Source organism: Pogona vitticeps, chromosome 1 (genome assembly GCF_051106095.1).
Source record: "Pogona vitticeps strain Pit_001003342236 chromosome 1, PviZW2.1, whole genome shotgun sequence".
Taxonomy (NCBI): Eukaryota; Metazoa; Chordata; class Lepidosauria; order Squamata; family Agamidae; genus Pogona; species Pogona vitticeps.
Genome location: NC_135783.1, coordinates 250,754,051 through 250,766,639, shown reverse-complemented (window position 1 = coordinate 250,766,639; position 12,589 = coordinate 250,754,051). Strand labels below are relative to the sequence as shown.

General features: G+C 43.0%; 1 long non-coding RNA gene across 1 annotated transcript in view; it reads left to right on the top strand.

The window, feature by feature from the left end:
• The window catches only part of LOC144586038 (uncharacterized), a 208,650-nt gene that overhangs the window by 159,440 nt on the left and 36,621 nt on the right, over positions 1-12,589 (top strand). The window lies entirely within an intron of this gene.

Genomic DNA, 12,589 nt, shown 5'->3' with positions numbered 1-12,589 from the left:
CCTTTCCTCTATCCACTCTAGGTTTATATGATTAGTCTGTGCAATCTGTTTTTAGGGTTGTTCTTGTTGCTTTTAATGTTTTTTTTTCTTTATTTTAGTGCCTCAGCACTAATGAGAGCAAGATACAAATTAAATAAATAAATGTATTATGTTATTATTATATATAGCTTTATGTACTCAGCCTGCTCAGTTCTGGACAGACAATACTTGAAGTTCAACATGCATATATTTGAGAGATGTGTGATGCAATCATGTGCATCGTTGCTCAGGAGTAAATGCCATCACATCTCGGGTGTGCATGTTTCAGGAAATCTGTTTTAAGATTGCAGCCTCTTTATTTTCTAATTTTTTAGAAGGCTAGTTTGCGAGGTTCAGGGCAAGCTGCATGGCAAGACAGTTTTCTCTTCCAACACTTTTTTACTGCTGTCCAGGATGTGATCTTGCACTGCATATCTGCCTAATTGAGCAACCTCCAAGATAACTCTACCCATCTCTTAAGCATTCTAAAAGGTGATCAACTGATTACTAAGCTGTTATATTGGCCAAAATCTTATTTTCATTTTATGTAGGCGTAACACAAATGGTATACATTTTGGCAGCAAATTGCCACAAGATAATATAGACATTATCTGTTGTTTGCCAATTTGCGCAGCCAGCACACACAACTTAAAATCTATGCTAATTTTTAAACTTGTAGCAATTTGCCTCCAAAGGTTACACTGTTTCTCTCATATGTCCACATGAATGAATAAATGAATGAATGGGAATTTAAATATAAATTTAACCCCCTGATATCTAATCCTCTGTAGTGCTGCAAATGAATATCTGTGAACCAGTTGTTTTTTGCCAAAATGGACAACCATATTAGCAGCAACAGCAGGCTGAAGGTTTAAGTCAATGTTATAGGATCATGGGGATACTATTGCAGCATCCTAACTCCTCATCCCAGAATGTTACTGTAAATTGAATGTATAACTTGATATCATCATTATTATCACCTTCTTGTCTGTTGCCTTGCTTTTGCCTTATTAGATTGCCTTTTTGTAGTTGGGCAATGCACAGTGTGCTAATCCTAATGTCATATTTACTTAAACCTTGTAAGGAAAAAGGAACACAGGCTAAACTCTGCACCTTCCTGGGCTGCATATTGCCTTTACCTGAAGTATTCCAGATGATCTCAGCCAAAGGTTGGCCATTACAACAATTAAAATATTCTGGTTTGGGCAACAGTTCGGAATTCAGCAAATATGATGGTATTATGAAAACTACTCTTATTGCTTTCTAGAAACCGAGAACATGACACCTGTCACTGGACTGAACTCCAGACATTGACAAGGAGAACTAACAGGACTCTCTGTGCCCTGCAATTCTACAAGAGTGCAGAAAACGCACAAGCTAGGATCCCAAGTACAGAATTAGCAGTGCAAGGATTTTGGCTTTCACTGTGTGTGTGTGTGTGTGTGTGTGTGTGTGTGTGTGTGTGTGTGTGTGTGTGTGTGTGTGTGTGTGTGTGTGTGTGTGTGTGTGTGTGTGTGTGTGTGTGTGTGTGTGTGTGTGTGTGTGTGTGCGTGTTTTAAGTAGGTTTCTAGCCCCAAGGAACACAAATAAGCTTCCAAGTGTATGGCAGGGCCTGCAAAAATCACAAATATGTTGTTGGGGTGGCGGGGTTGAAAAGGATTTCTACTACCCAGAGCAGGGCTTCAGTACTTCACCCAGCTTCTTGCCCCTCGTTATTATGCAAAGTAGGGACAATCGCAGAACAAGTTCGGCAAAATAGGAGAAGTCATGCAAAAGTAGCCTGGTGTTCAAATTTCAGACTTGTCACAGATTCAGCTTTTCCCAACACAGAATTTTAATCTGAAACATGGCTTCTACTGTTTCTCTGGTTATTTATTTAGCGTGTTTTATTGATTATATTATCTTCTTACATCCGGGAAGGACCAAAGCTTGCAGTACAGCACGTCCTCAGCATAAGAGAGCACAGCAGGTTCAGTCCCTGGTGTCTCCAGTTTGAATGTTCAGGCCGAAGGTGATGGAAAAGATCTCTTTCTGAAACCCTTCGAAGCTGCCACCAGCCAGAGCAGGCAATACAGGGAGGGAGGGGCAAATAGGTTGGCTCAGTATATGACAGCCATTTCCCATGTTTCTATAGACCATTATTTACCGTATTTTTCGCACCATAAGACGCACTTTTCCCCCACAAAACAGGGGGGTGGAAAGTCTGTGCGTCTTATGGAGCGAAGAAAACAGATTATATTTTCCTGTTTTCTTCTCCTAAAAAATTCGTGCGTCTTATGGAAAGGTGCGTCTTATGGAGCGAAAAATACGGTAATATTCTAAATTAATTTGGAAGTAATTACTGAGATATGGTACAGTATATACATTTTTTAATCATCATTGTTTTTACAAAGACATGGATGGCTGCCCAAAATCTTCCTCTATTAGCAATAACTGCCAAGGATGTTTTATCCAGGGGCAGGGAAGTGTGTTTATTATCCCATCCTAATAAATCTATACACAGAAATCAACATGGAAAGGGGAAAAAAAATAAACTCTTTCTATGCACCATAGGCTCCGATAGACTGATAATTAGGAAGGGCGCCTCAGTCAAAGCCAGGTAAATCCTATGCCAGTTTCATGGACTTTGTGTGGAAGAAATCTTACCTTGTTGTAGGGCCTTCGGCTCTCCTCAGCAGTTGGGACCTGTTAAATCTGGCAGCCATGGTAGAAAAAAATGAGAAAGTAGTACAGTCGGCAGTTGTCTCAGACAGATTGGCCCTGCGTAATCCAAGCGTTCAGAATCCCTGCTAGCAAAATCTCCGAGAGGCTTTTTGTGAAAAATGGGAAGCTCATTGCTAATCCCAGAGCAAAATGCATCAACGGTGGTGGTGGGTGGATAGCCTTGAACACTCATCCTGCTGGGTTCTGCGACTCAACCAGCAGCCCTCAGTGTGAAAGGATACCTTGGGGAGAATCATCCTAAACAGTACTGTGACACAGACCATGTCAGCCTGGTCCAGACACCAGAGCATCAGATAGAAGCCCCTTCGTTCCTAGACGGTGACAAAGTCCAGATGTCCTGGCTGGACAGATTTGCTGTCTTTCTCCTGTTATGCCTCTCACTAAACTATCTAGAAAGAATACTCAGAAGATAGGTTGCTCGTGGAACAGGCAAGATCTTACTGATTACTGAGACACTGTAGCTGCTCCATACATCAGGCCAAACAAATATTTCTGTTGTTCTTCTCCGAATATGTCTCATAAAAATGAACAATATATGTATGTATGTACATACCTATAGGATTTCCAGAGTATGAAACCAACAAAAAACAGGGCAAGAGAACTTCTTTCTTTCTTTCTTTTTTGGCCCAAGAGTCAAACTGGATTAGGGAAAACATGTCTGGCACTAGATGCCAGCAGGAGGTCCAGCTACATCCCAAAGTGAGAAGGTTCACTAAAATGACTGCCCAGACTGGATCTAGCTGGTCTCTTCACACACCTCTGGAAAAGGCTTCTACTGACACCAGTGGAAGCATTTAAAGGCCTCATTGCAACAAAGAGTGATTTTTGCATTATGGAGGATTGTCACTTGGCTGAAGTTACACCTTTAAAAGCCTCCATTGTCAATGTGAAGATTTGAAAGCAGCAGCAGCTCACAGGAACATCAGGGGCACAGGGGTAACATACTTCTTCTCTCATCACTGAAGTTAGCAAAGGGATTGCTGTGGGTCAGATGCAGGCCCTATTAGGCCTTTGGGGCTGGAGGTTTCTCTTTCCTAGAGAAAGGGCTCTTATTTAATTGCCCTGTTAAAGAAAACCTGTGTACATAGCTAGAACGTCTTTGTCGTACAAATAAGCCTACTACACAGGCCAAATTCCTATCAGGTTTTTCCCCACACATGGTAGAATCATCTTGGAAGTCACAGCAGGAGAAGGAAGCTAAGCAATGAATGTCAATTTTGTGCCCAATCATCCACTTATTCATGAAGGCTGAGTGAGGTGTGGGAACATGACTGGGATATTAAAATTGAGAGAGAGAGAGAGAGAGAGGAAGGCGGGGGAGGGAGGAAAGGTACAGAAACATATGAATGTTTGGACTGATAAATAGTGTTCATATTGTCCTTGTTAATGCTGTTAATTTAAACCAGGCTTGTCCAACCTGCGGCCCAAGGGCCGCATGCGTCCCAGGTCAGCTCGTGATGCGGCCCAGTGCAATTTTTTATTTTTAAAGAAATTCCAAAGTTTCAAGTTACACTGCCGGCGCTTGCGGCCGGAATGCAGCTGGGGCATGTCACAACGGTAGGGGGCGAGAGAGGGAAGGAAGGAAGGAGCAGGAGTGGAAGGGAGAGGGGGGCTGTGTGACTGCAATGTGCCATCCCCGTCAATAGGTGGACCCCTCCTGGCCACATAAAGCTGCCGGAGTCGAAGCTGGCAGCCTCTGCTGTCTGAGATCGCAGCTGCCAGTAAGCGCGCTTGGAGCGGGGCTCCGGAGGATGGCTAGGGGTGCACCCCCCATGCAGCCCAAACCAAATTTATGTGTGGCCCAAACCAAATTTTCATCCTCTAATGTGGCCCAGGGAAGGTGAAAGGTTGGACACCCCTGATTTAAACAAATAATTTAAGAAAGGCTGATCATCCATCCACTCATGCGACCAGGCACAAAACTAACACCTCATGAATTAGCATCTATTAGCATTTATTGTCATCGAAGCGACCAGCATGAATTTGACCCAACTCCGGGAGGCGGCGGAAGACAGGAGGGTCTGGCGTGCTCTGGTCCATGGGGTCACGAAGAGTCGGACACAACTAAACAACTATGATGAGCTACCACAACTTCCATGACCATTGTAGTGTGTGGATTAACAGAATTCTGGCCATATAGATAGTGGGTTGGATCCAGAGATTTGCCATGTAGCAGGAGCGGTCCCCAATGGAGTTGTGCTCAGAAGGCTGCTCTCGGGGGGAGAAATGGAAGGTGGGCGTGATTTTCACCCATTTTCATGCTTGGTGTAGCTGACATCTCTACTGTTTCAGAGGGTCTTTTGGAGCAGATTTCTGGGACCAGAAGAACTGCAAAGGAGGAGGAGATTGGGGAACTGGGGAATCAAATATCCTCCACTGTTTAGCCACGGAAAACCTAAGCTAGCTGCATAGCATCTTGCTGGTGGAAGAAACCGTTCCATCTGTGGGAGGATTTTGCTGAACCAAGCTCTGAGTAATTCTGAATATATGAACATATAAAAAACAAAACATTGCGAACTGGAGCTTTCAGGATAGGGACAATTTTGAACAAATTTGGTTTGTCTGCTTAATTTTAAGTGCAGAACAGCCACCATGTCTTAGTAATTGGTAAGACTGTGTCTGTTCCATGAGCAAAATTATCTGTTGAGCATCCTTTCTAAACAGCTTGCCGGGAGGGATACCATGAGAGGCATAGGAAATCTGAGCAGCCTGGATGCCTGGGTTTTGTCACTGTCCAATAATGGCTTCTATCTATTCCTCTGCCATCTGGACCAGACTGACATGGTCCATCTCAGGTCCCAATCTAAAGGAAGGAAGGAAGGAAGGAAGGAAGGAAGGAAGGAAGGAAGGAAGGAAGGAAGGAAGGAAGGAAGGAAGGAAGGAAGGAAGGAAGGAAGGAAGGAAGGAAGGAAGGAAGGAAGGAAGGAAGCCACATACAGAGACTGTCTAGAGCAGTGGCTCCCAACCTTGGGTCCCCAGATGTTCTTGGACTAAAACTCTCACAAGTCTTCACCACTTGCTCTGCTGACCAGGGTTTCTGGAAGTTGTCATCCAGGAACATTTGGGATTCCCAAGGTTGGGAACCACTGTACTAGACAGCCTCTGTATGAGGTTTCCTTCCTTCCTTCGACAGGTCTAGGAATTGCTTTTAAAAATCTGGGGGTAAATGACATACACTCCAAAGAAGCAAGAAATCCCTGGAGAAAATTAAGCGCTCAAAGGCGTTGTAATGGTTCTTGTAAGAAAAGCGATGGATCATTCTTCGTTTTCCAAGATTCAGAATGTTGGAAGACACTCATTTTGTCAGCTCCCACTCATGCATTGGACGCATCTTAATTCTGGATTCCCAAATTCCCATCAAGAGAATGAGTGCTATTCTGCCTTTCTCTTTGGCAGATGTTTCTATAATTTGGAAAAAAATGGGGGCAGGGGGAAGCATAGTAGAAAAATATGGGAAAGCTGTAAGTGGAAGACAGGTTATTGTTGTTTTTTAAACAAGTTTTCAAACTGTCCTGCTGTCCCGCCAGACACTCACACTAGAGATAAATAAAGAACTGGACACAACACATATGGGGCCCCTGGCTTGCGGCTTATATCAATGGCAGCCTCTCCACAGGTGCAGGTAGATTTTACTTACTATGCAGTTATCATTCAATTATGAATTTGGCCTCATAGTTCTTACAAAGTTCTACGTTTATTCCTTCTGCATCATCAAACTTTAGCTGCCAGAACTGGTACATCTCAAATGCTATCCTACCACCCAAGTTCACTATAATCCTTTCAAAGTTTCTGCTCTTATAAATTTCCTTTTCAATGCCTTTCTCCCGTACACAGCATGTATCTATTCCCCACCTCATTCTTCAAGCTGCGAATCTAACAGCTTTCCTGCTGCAATTTTTCCCCCAGCTGCTTGTTTTGTGTCTAAGTACAGAAACCATATCTGGACTTTCCATAAAATTTGATGAGCAAGGTGGGTGGTTTGTGTGATAAAAGCCTGGCCTGGAACAGTCCAGTAGTTCTGAATGATCTTGCTGTTCCTTCACACATTTGTTTTTTTGCTATTTCAAAGGCTGCAGGTGTAAATGTTCTAGTGGAAGCTCGTCCTCCCACCTCATGTTCCTTTACCAAAGGCTGTGGGTTTGGAAAGGTTTTCATATATGAAAGTCTCAGTCCAAACCCCCTTATTCTTCAAAATCAGCATGGTAAGAACCCTCTAAAGCTGCCACTTAGTAGAAGCAGAGCCTGGTGCTCAGGGAGCCAGAGTCAGACATAAATCAAAGTCAGAAAAAAAAATACCATGAAAACAGAAGGAAAAATGGCCTTCCAGAAGCACGATTCTTAGTCCTATGAGATTTAAGTCATAATTCAAAGAGTGGGGGCAGAAAAGACAGGCCTGCAACTTAAGCCACAGGGATCGTAACTAGGGCCAGAATGTCAGATTGTACATTAAAGGAGATGGGTATTTCCCTCCAGTCCTACAGATCCTGCAAAGGTAACAGCCTTTCAAAAGCCAGAGCTGCAAAAGGAACTTGTGTTATCTCCTAAAGGTGGCTTAAGGAACGACAAAATGCTAACTTGTAAAATGTGGATTGATTCCAAAGCCAAAGCAAGCTAATTTGCAAAAATGCAGACTGAGGCAAGCTTCTGTTAAAATAAACTGTATTTTCATTCTTAAGAAACTCACCCGTTTGTGAAAGGCTAACAAATTCTATAGACTAACTGGGCCCTCACATCAACAGGCCAATAACACCTTCATAATGAATATTCCTAAGAGGGACGTGGTGGCGCTGCGGGCTAAACGGCAGAAGCCTCTGTGCTGCAAGGTCAGAAGACTAAGCAGTCGTAAGATCGAATCCACGCGACGGAGTGAGCTCCTGTTGCTTGTCCCAGCTCCCGCCAACCTAGCGGTTTGAAAGCATGCAAATGCAAGTAGATAAATAGGGACCACCTCGGTGGGAAGGTAACAGCGTTCCGTGTCTAAGTCGCACTGTGACCACGGAAGATTGTCTTCGGACAAAAACGCTGGCTCTATGGCTTGGAAACGGGGATGAGCACCGCCCCCTAGAGTCAAACACGACTGGACAAAAATTGTCAAGGGGAACCTTTACCTTTACCTTCATTATGAATATTCCAAGGATGTCGGCAAGTTTTTGCGGTCCAAGTCCCAAGTCCAAGTCTTTGGTACCAAGCCCCGAGTCTGAAGTCCCAAGTCTGAGTCCCTATTAGAAGCAAGCTTTTTTCATCAGAAAAAAAGGAGGAGTGGGCGGTTTCCAAATCACTAGTCGAGTCCGAGTCATTTAAAAAAAAAAAACAATTCAAGTCTGAGTCAAGTCTCTGGCGTGACTTCAGTCTGATTTGACAATGAGTCCTGTCACTCGAGTCACCATCCCTAGAATATTCCTCCCTTCAGCACCTTCTGCATTGTTTTTTTTCTCCTTCTTGACTGATCATATGCAAGATAACATCATCATCCCCCAACAAGGAATAATACTTCTAGATACTTGTGCTCCAAAATGAATTTGATGGAGCATCTAAAAAATGCCAACCAAGATTCAGACACACAGAGCTGGCATAAATCAAACTACAGACAAGGCTTATGAATAGATGTATTGGCTGTAATCCTGCCAATGATTAGGCTGCCTAAATCTTATTAAATTAGTTGAAATTGGAGTGGCCTTTATCTAGGCATTGCAGGTGAAGTCAACAGCATGTCATATGTGATGTTCAAAAGATAGTTGCCTCTGTGTGTTAAGGTCTGAGGTACAAATTCTGTTCTGGAAAAACAACCTCATCCAATCAGCTCAGTCAGTTCCCATAAATTTGTCCTCTGTTTACATGCCAAGATCTGTGTGCCTTAAAAATATTATTATATTTGCTGCAGGTGATGTTGCCTTTTCAATACAAGGAAAGGACAATTTCCTTAATAAATTCAAAGTGGGACTTCACATTTGATGGAAATGCCATCTCAACAGAACTGGGCTCTAATGGACCTCTAAAAATTCTCAAGGCTTGAAAGGGAATTCACCCCTTCGGTCCAGATTGTTTGAATGTGCAAAGAATGATGAAACAGGGAACAGAGCCAAGGTAAGAGGTCCTGTTCCACACCATCAGTATGTGTGTTCTGAAGGTTGTGTGCCCAGGATCTATGTGCATGCAAATTAGGTGGACACTGTTGGGAGCCTTGCAAAACATAGGGCACCAAACTTATTTAAGCATATGTACACATGTAGATTCTGTTTGCACAACTGAGGAAATATGTGCCAGTTGGAAACAAGACCAAGAGTCATGACACCACTTTCCCCATACATGTACACCCTGCACTGAAGTTATGAGCAGGAATCAGATGGCACAATCTGAGTTTTCACAGCAGGTATTTATTTGTTTTGTTTCAAACATAGCTTGGCTTGGAGTGGGCAACTCTGTTGGGTCCATGCATCTGTTGCAGGTTGCAACCCGTTTTGTGTTTTTTTCAAGCTGAGAAGTGACTGAAAGTTCATTTCTAGTCTTTACCATGGAAGGAAGGGAGGGAGGGAGGGAGGAAGAGCTTTCACTAAAAGAAGGGGCTGCTACTTGTTTTAGAGGCTTGCAGAAGTGCCCTCATTCCTATTTTGATATACACAAGAGTTGACCTATAGTTTGGGCAGAAATAATGATGATATAAGCTGTATTTAGTGCAAGAGAAAAAGCTGTATATAATCCTGTGGGCATCTTTCACTATGGGAAGACAGAGACAGACAGACAGACAGACAGGGGGTTCCAGCAGCAGTTGTAGTGCTGGGATCTGGGGAGTTATAGAGAGTGGGGGCTTCATGTGCCCCCCCAGATTGTGTGTTGCCCAACCCTGACTTTAAATTTGTCTTTCAGCTCTATTAACAGCTTCCAAGACAGCTAACATTTACAGGTATTTGCCACCTGAACATTTAGTGCAACATAGTCCAAACTAAATGAAATCGGGCGATTTGGAGAGGGGAAAATGGTGATGTATTTGATACTGATTCCAATTCAGAGTAATAGAATATAGAACTGTACTAAAGATGGCAATTTCTGGCAGTTCCATGCTTCCTATAAAGCTGAATATGCAATTTAGCAGTGAACCAGTAATCAACTGCACACACACACACACACACACACACACACACACACACACACACACACGCACACGCGCACACACACACACACTAAAATATCAACTCCAGTCTCTTCTTAGTGTTTCATATTACTAAGATGGGAAAACACAGTTGGCTATCTTGAGAAAGTACCATCCAGGGGGGTGTGTGTGTGTGTGTGTGTGTGTGTGTGTGTGTGTGTGTGTGTGTGTGTGTGTGTGTGTGTGTGTGTGTGTGTGTGTGTGTGTGTGTGTGTGTGTGTGTGTGTGTGTGTGTACGCACAACCACCATTGCCTTTTCCCTCTTCCTGCCCATCTTGTATTTCTCTGGGAGCCACAAACATTTCTTTATTCTTCATCTTAGTCTTCCTCGTCCTCTCCTTTTTCCTTTCCTTGCCTTATTCATCCTCACTTTTCCTCCCCAAGCAGCCTTTCATGGAACATAGTTAAAAATGGGCAGAGAACACAGGAAAAAGTAACAGGGATGCTTGGGAAACCAGGAAACCGACAGAAATCTGTAAATGTCAAGCAAAAGTTAAACTGAGGCCTCCCCTCCCCTGCACTCCTGGGTTGTTCATAGCTCCCAGAGAAATTCAGGAGGGACAGGTAGGGAAAGAGGCAGTGATGACTGCACATGAGAAAGAAGAGAAAAAGATAAGGCACACAACACTGTTGCCCCATTGGCCAGGCAGGGAGGGGAGAAGCTGCCCCCTTTAAGAAACTGAGAAGGTCAAGGGTTGAATGGGTGGGGAAGAGCTCAATCTGCATAGGAAATGAGGTGAAATAGGTTTAAGAATCTAGTCTGATGCGAAGTGAAAGAATCCAGTCTGCTCTGCTGGCTCCTTTAAAGAAAAAAAACTGGATGAGCAGTTGCCACAGGAGCCGTGCACAGTGATTCTTATACCATGTGAATATAAATTCCTTTTGTTAATACTGTGGCATGTTCTGAGGTATATTGTCAATGTAACCAAGCTCAGAGAGAGAGAGAGGTCCTGTATCTGCAGGGGGATCCATTACATTATCTACCATGAGTACATGAAACTGCAGATAGTAGCGAACTCCATATACAACATGCAAGGAGTTGGGATAAAGGCCACAAGGCTCACTCCTTTGTCTTGCACGTAGGGCTGCAGTAAACCATAGAAAACTGAAATCACAGATACTGACCATGGATACGGGTGTCCTACTCTATAGAAATATCTGTATAAAAATATATATGTAAAAATAAGGAGAGGTAAGAGCATGATAACTTGGAAATAAAATGAGAAGTCATCAATAGTTAAGAAACAGTGAAGTTCCAGGAGTGTTAGGAGAAGGGGAACAAGCGCATAAAATGATGTCTAAGAACATGCTTGAACAGGAAATTTGTGTGGACTTACAGAAATCCAATGTTAAATGAGACTGGAGATGATATTACTGCCAGCACTACTGTGGCATACAAACTGTGGGCTTCTGTTCACAGAAAGAAGTGGTATCCAGAATATAGTTCAGGAACGGGTCTTTTTGAGTCTGCCACTGAAAAGCAAGCATCTGACCATGCAATAGCTAGCAAGAGGAGCTACCAAGAGAGACTGCTAACAGAAGAAGCAGAAGATCCTTTAGGAGAAAGGCAGCTTGTACATATTTTAAATAAATATTTTAAAGAAATAATCAATAAAATAAGATTTCTCCCAGTTGTTCTTGGTATAGTCTGCAGCAGCCTTTCAGGCCAATGGAGTCAAATGTCCAAAGAATGGACAGGAAAGCCTCACAACATCTTCCTTTTCAAGAGCCCACAGTGCTTGCAAACCTTTGAGACCATGCTTGTCGTAGTTGTCGTCTCTAAAGAGGCCAGAGGTGGCTCCACTGCATCCTTAGAAGACATCATGTGAAAACTATGTGGCCGCACTCTTCTCACCAAACCAGGATTGCCAGCATATCAGTCTCCTCTGGATGAACTTAATCCATGACAGTGACATCAGAAAGCAAACAAATGAGACCACAGTGCTGCTATATTTCACCTTAAGACTGTGACTGTGTGCAGACTTCGTAGCTTCATCATCAAACTAGTTTCTCTGGGGTGTCAAATTTGAGATGCAAAGAGTCAACATTGTATTTTCCCTTTCAATAAAATAGGTTACGATTTCAAAAACAGTTCAGACTTCAAAGAGGGGAAGACTTCATGCTGGGGAAGATGCCGTTTGAACCTCCTGCAGTCTTCAGCCAAAGCCCACCTCCCTCATTCCAACCCCTGTTCCTGTGAAAACCATTACATTGAGAAAAGAGTAGAAAAACATGGAGTAGAAAAGAGGAACAGTATTTTTTTTTCTGTCTCTGATGAAGCACAGCATGCACCAACTGAATTTAATCTTTTAAAGTTTTCCTTGTATGGTCCTCAGTGTTTACCTTCTGTAGCCAAGAAAAATGACTTTCTTTTGACCCGACCTGGAAAAAAAAAAGAGCACTTGGTGTGTTTTCTTCTATTTCTTAACATGGGGCCAACCTTCCCTTTCAATCTGTTTTTCTGTTTAACTTGGCCAAAGTGAAAACCAAGGTCAAACAAATCTTAATTTATGATGCAATTTTATTCTTGCACTATTATGCAGCTGGTTCATTGTGTTAGAAATGACACTTTTCCCTCCCCCCAAAAAAACTCCAAAATAGCAGTCTCCCTCTCTTTTTCTTCCTCTCAAGTTGTGTTCTCTTTCTCTGTACCCATTGGTTGGCTAAGTATATATTCTAGTTTGTAGGAGTTACAGAACA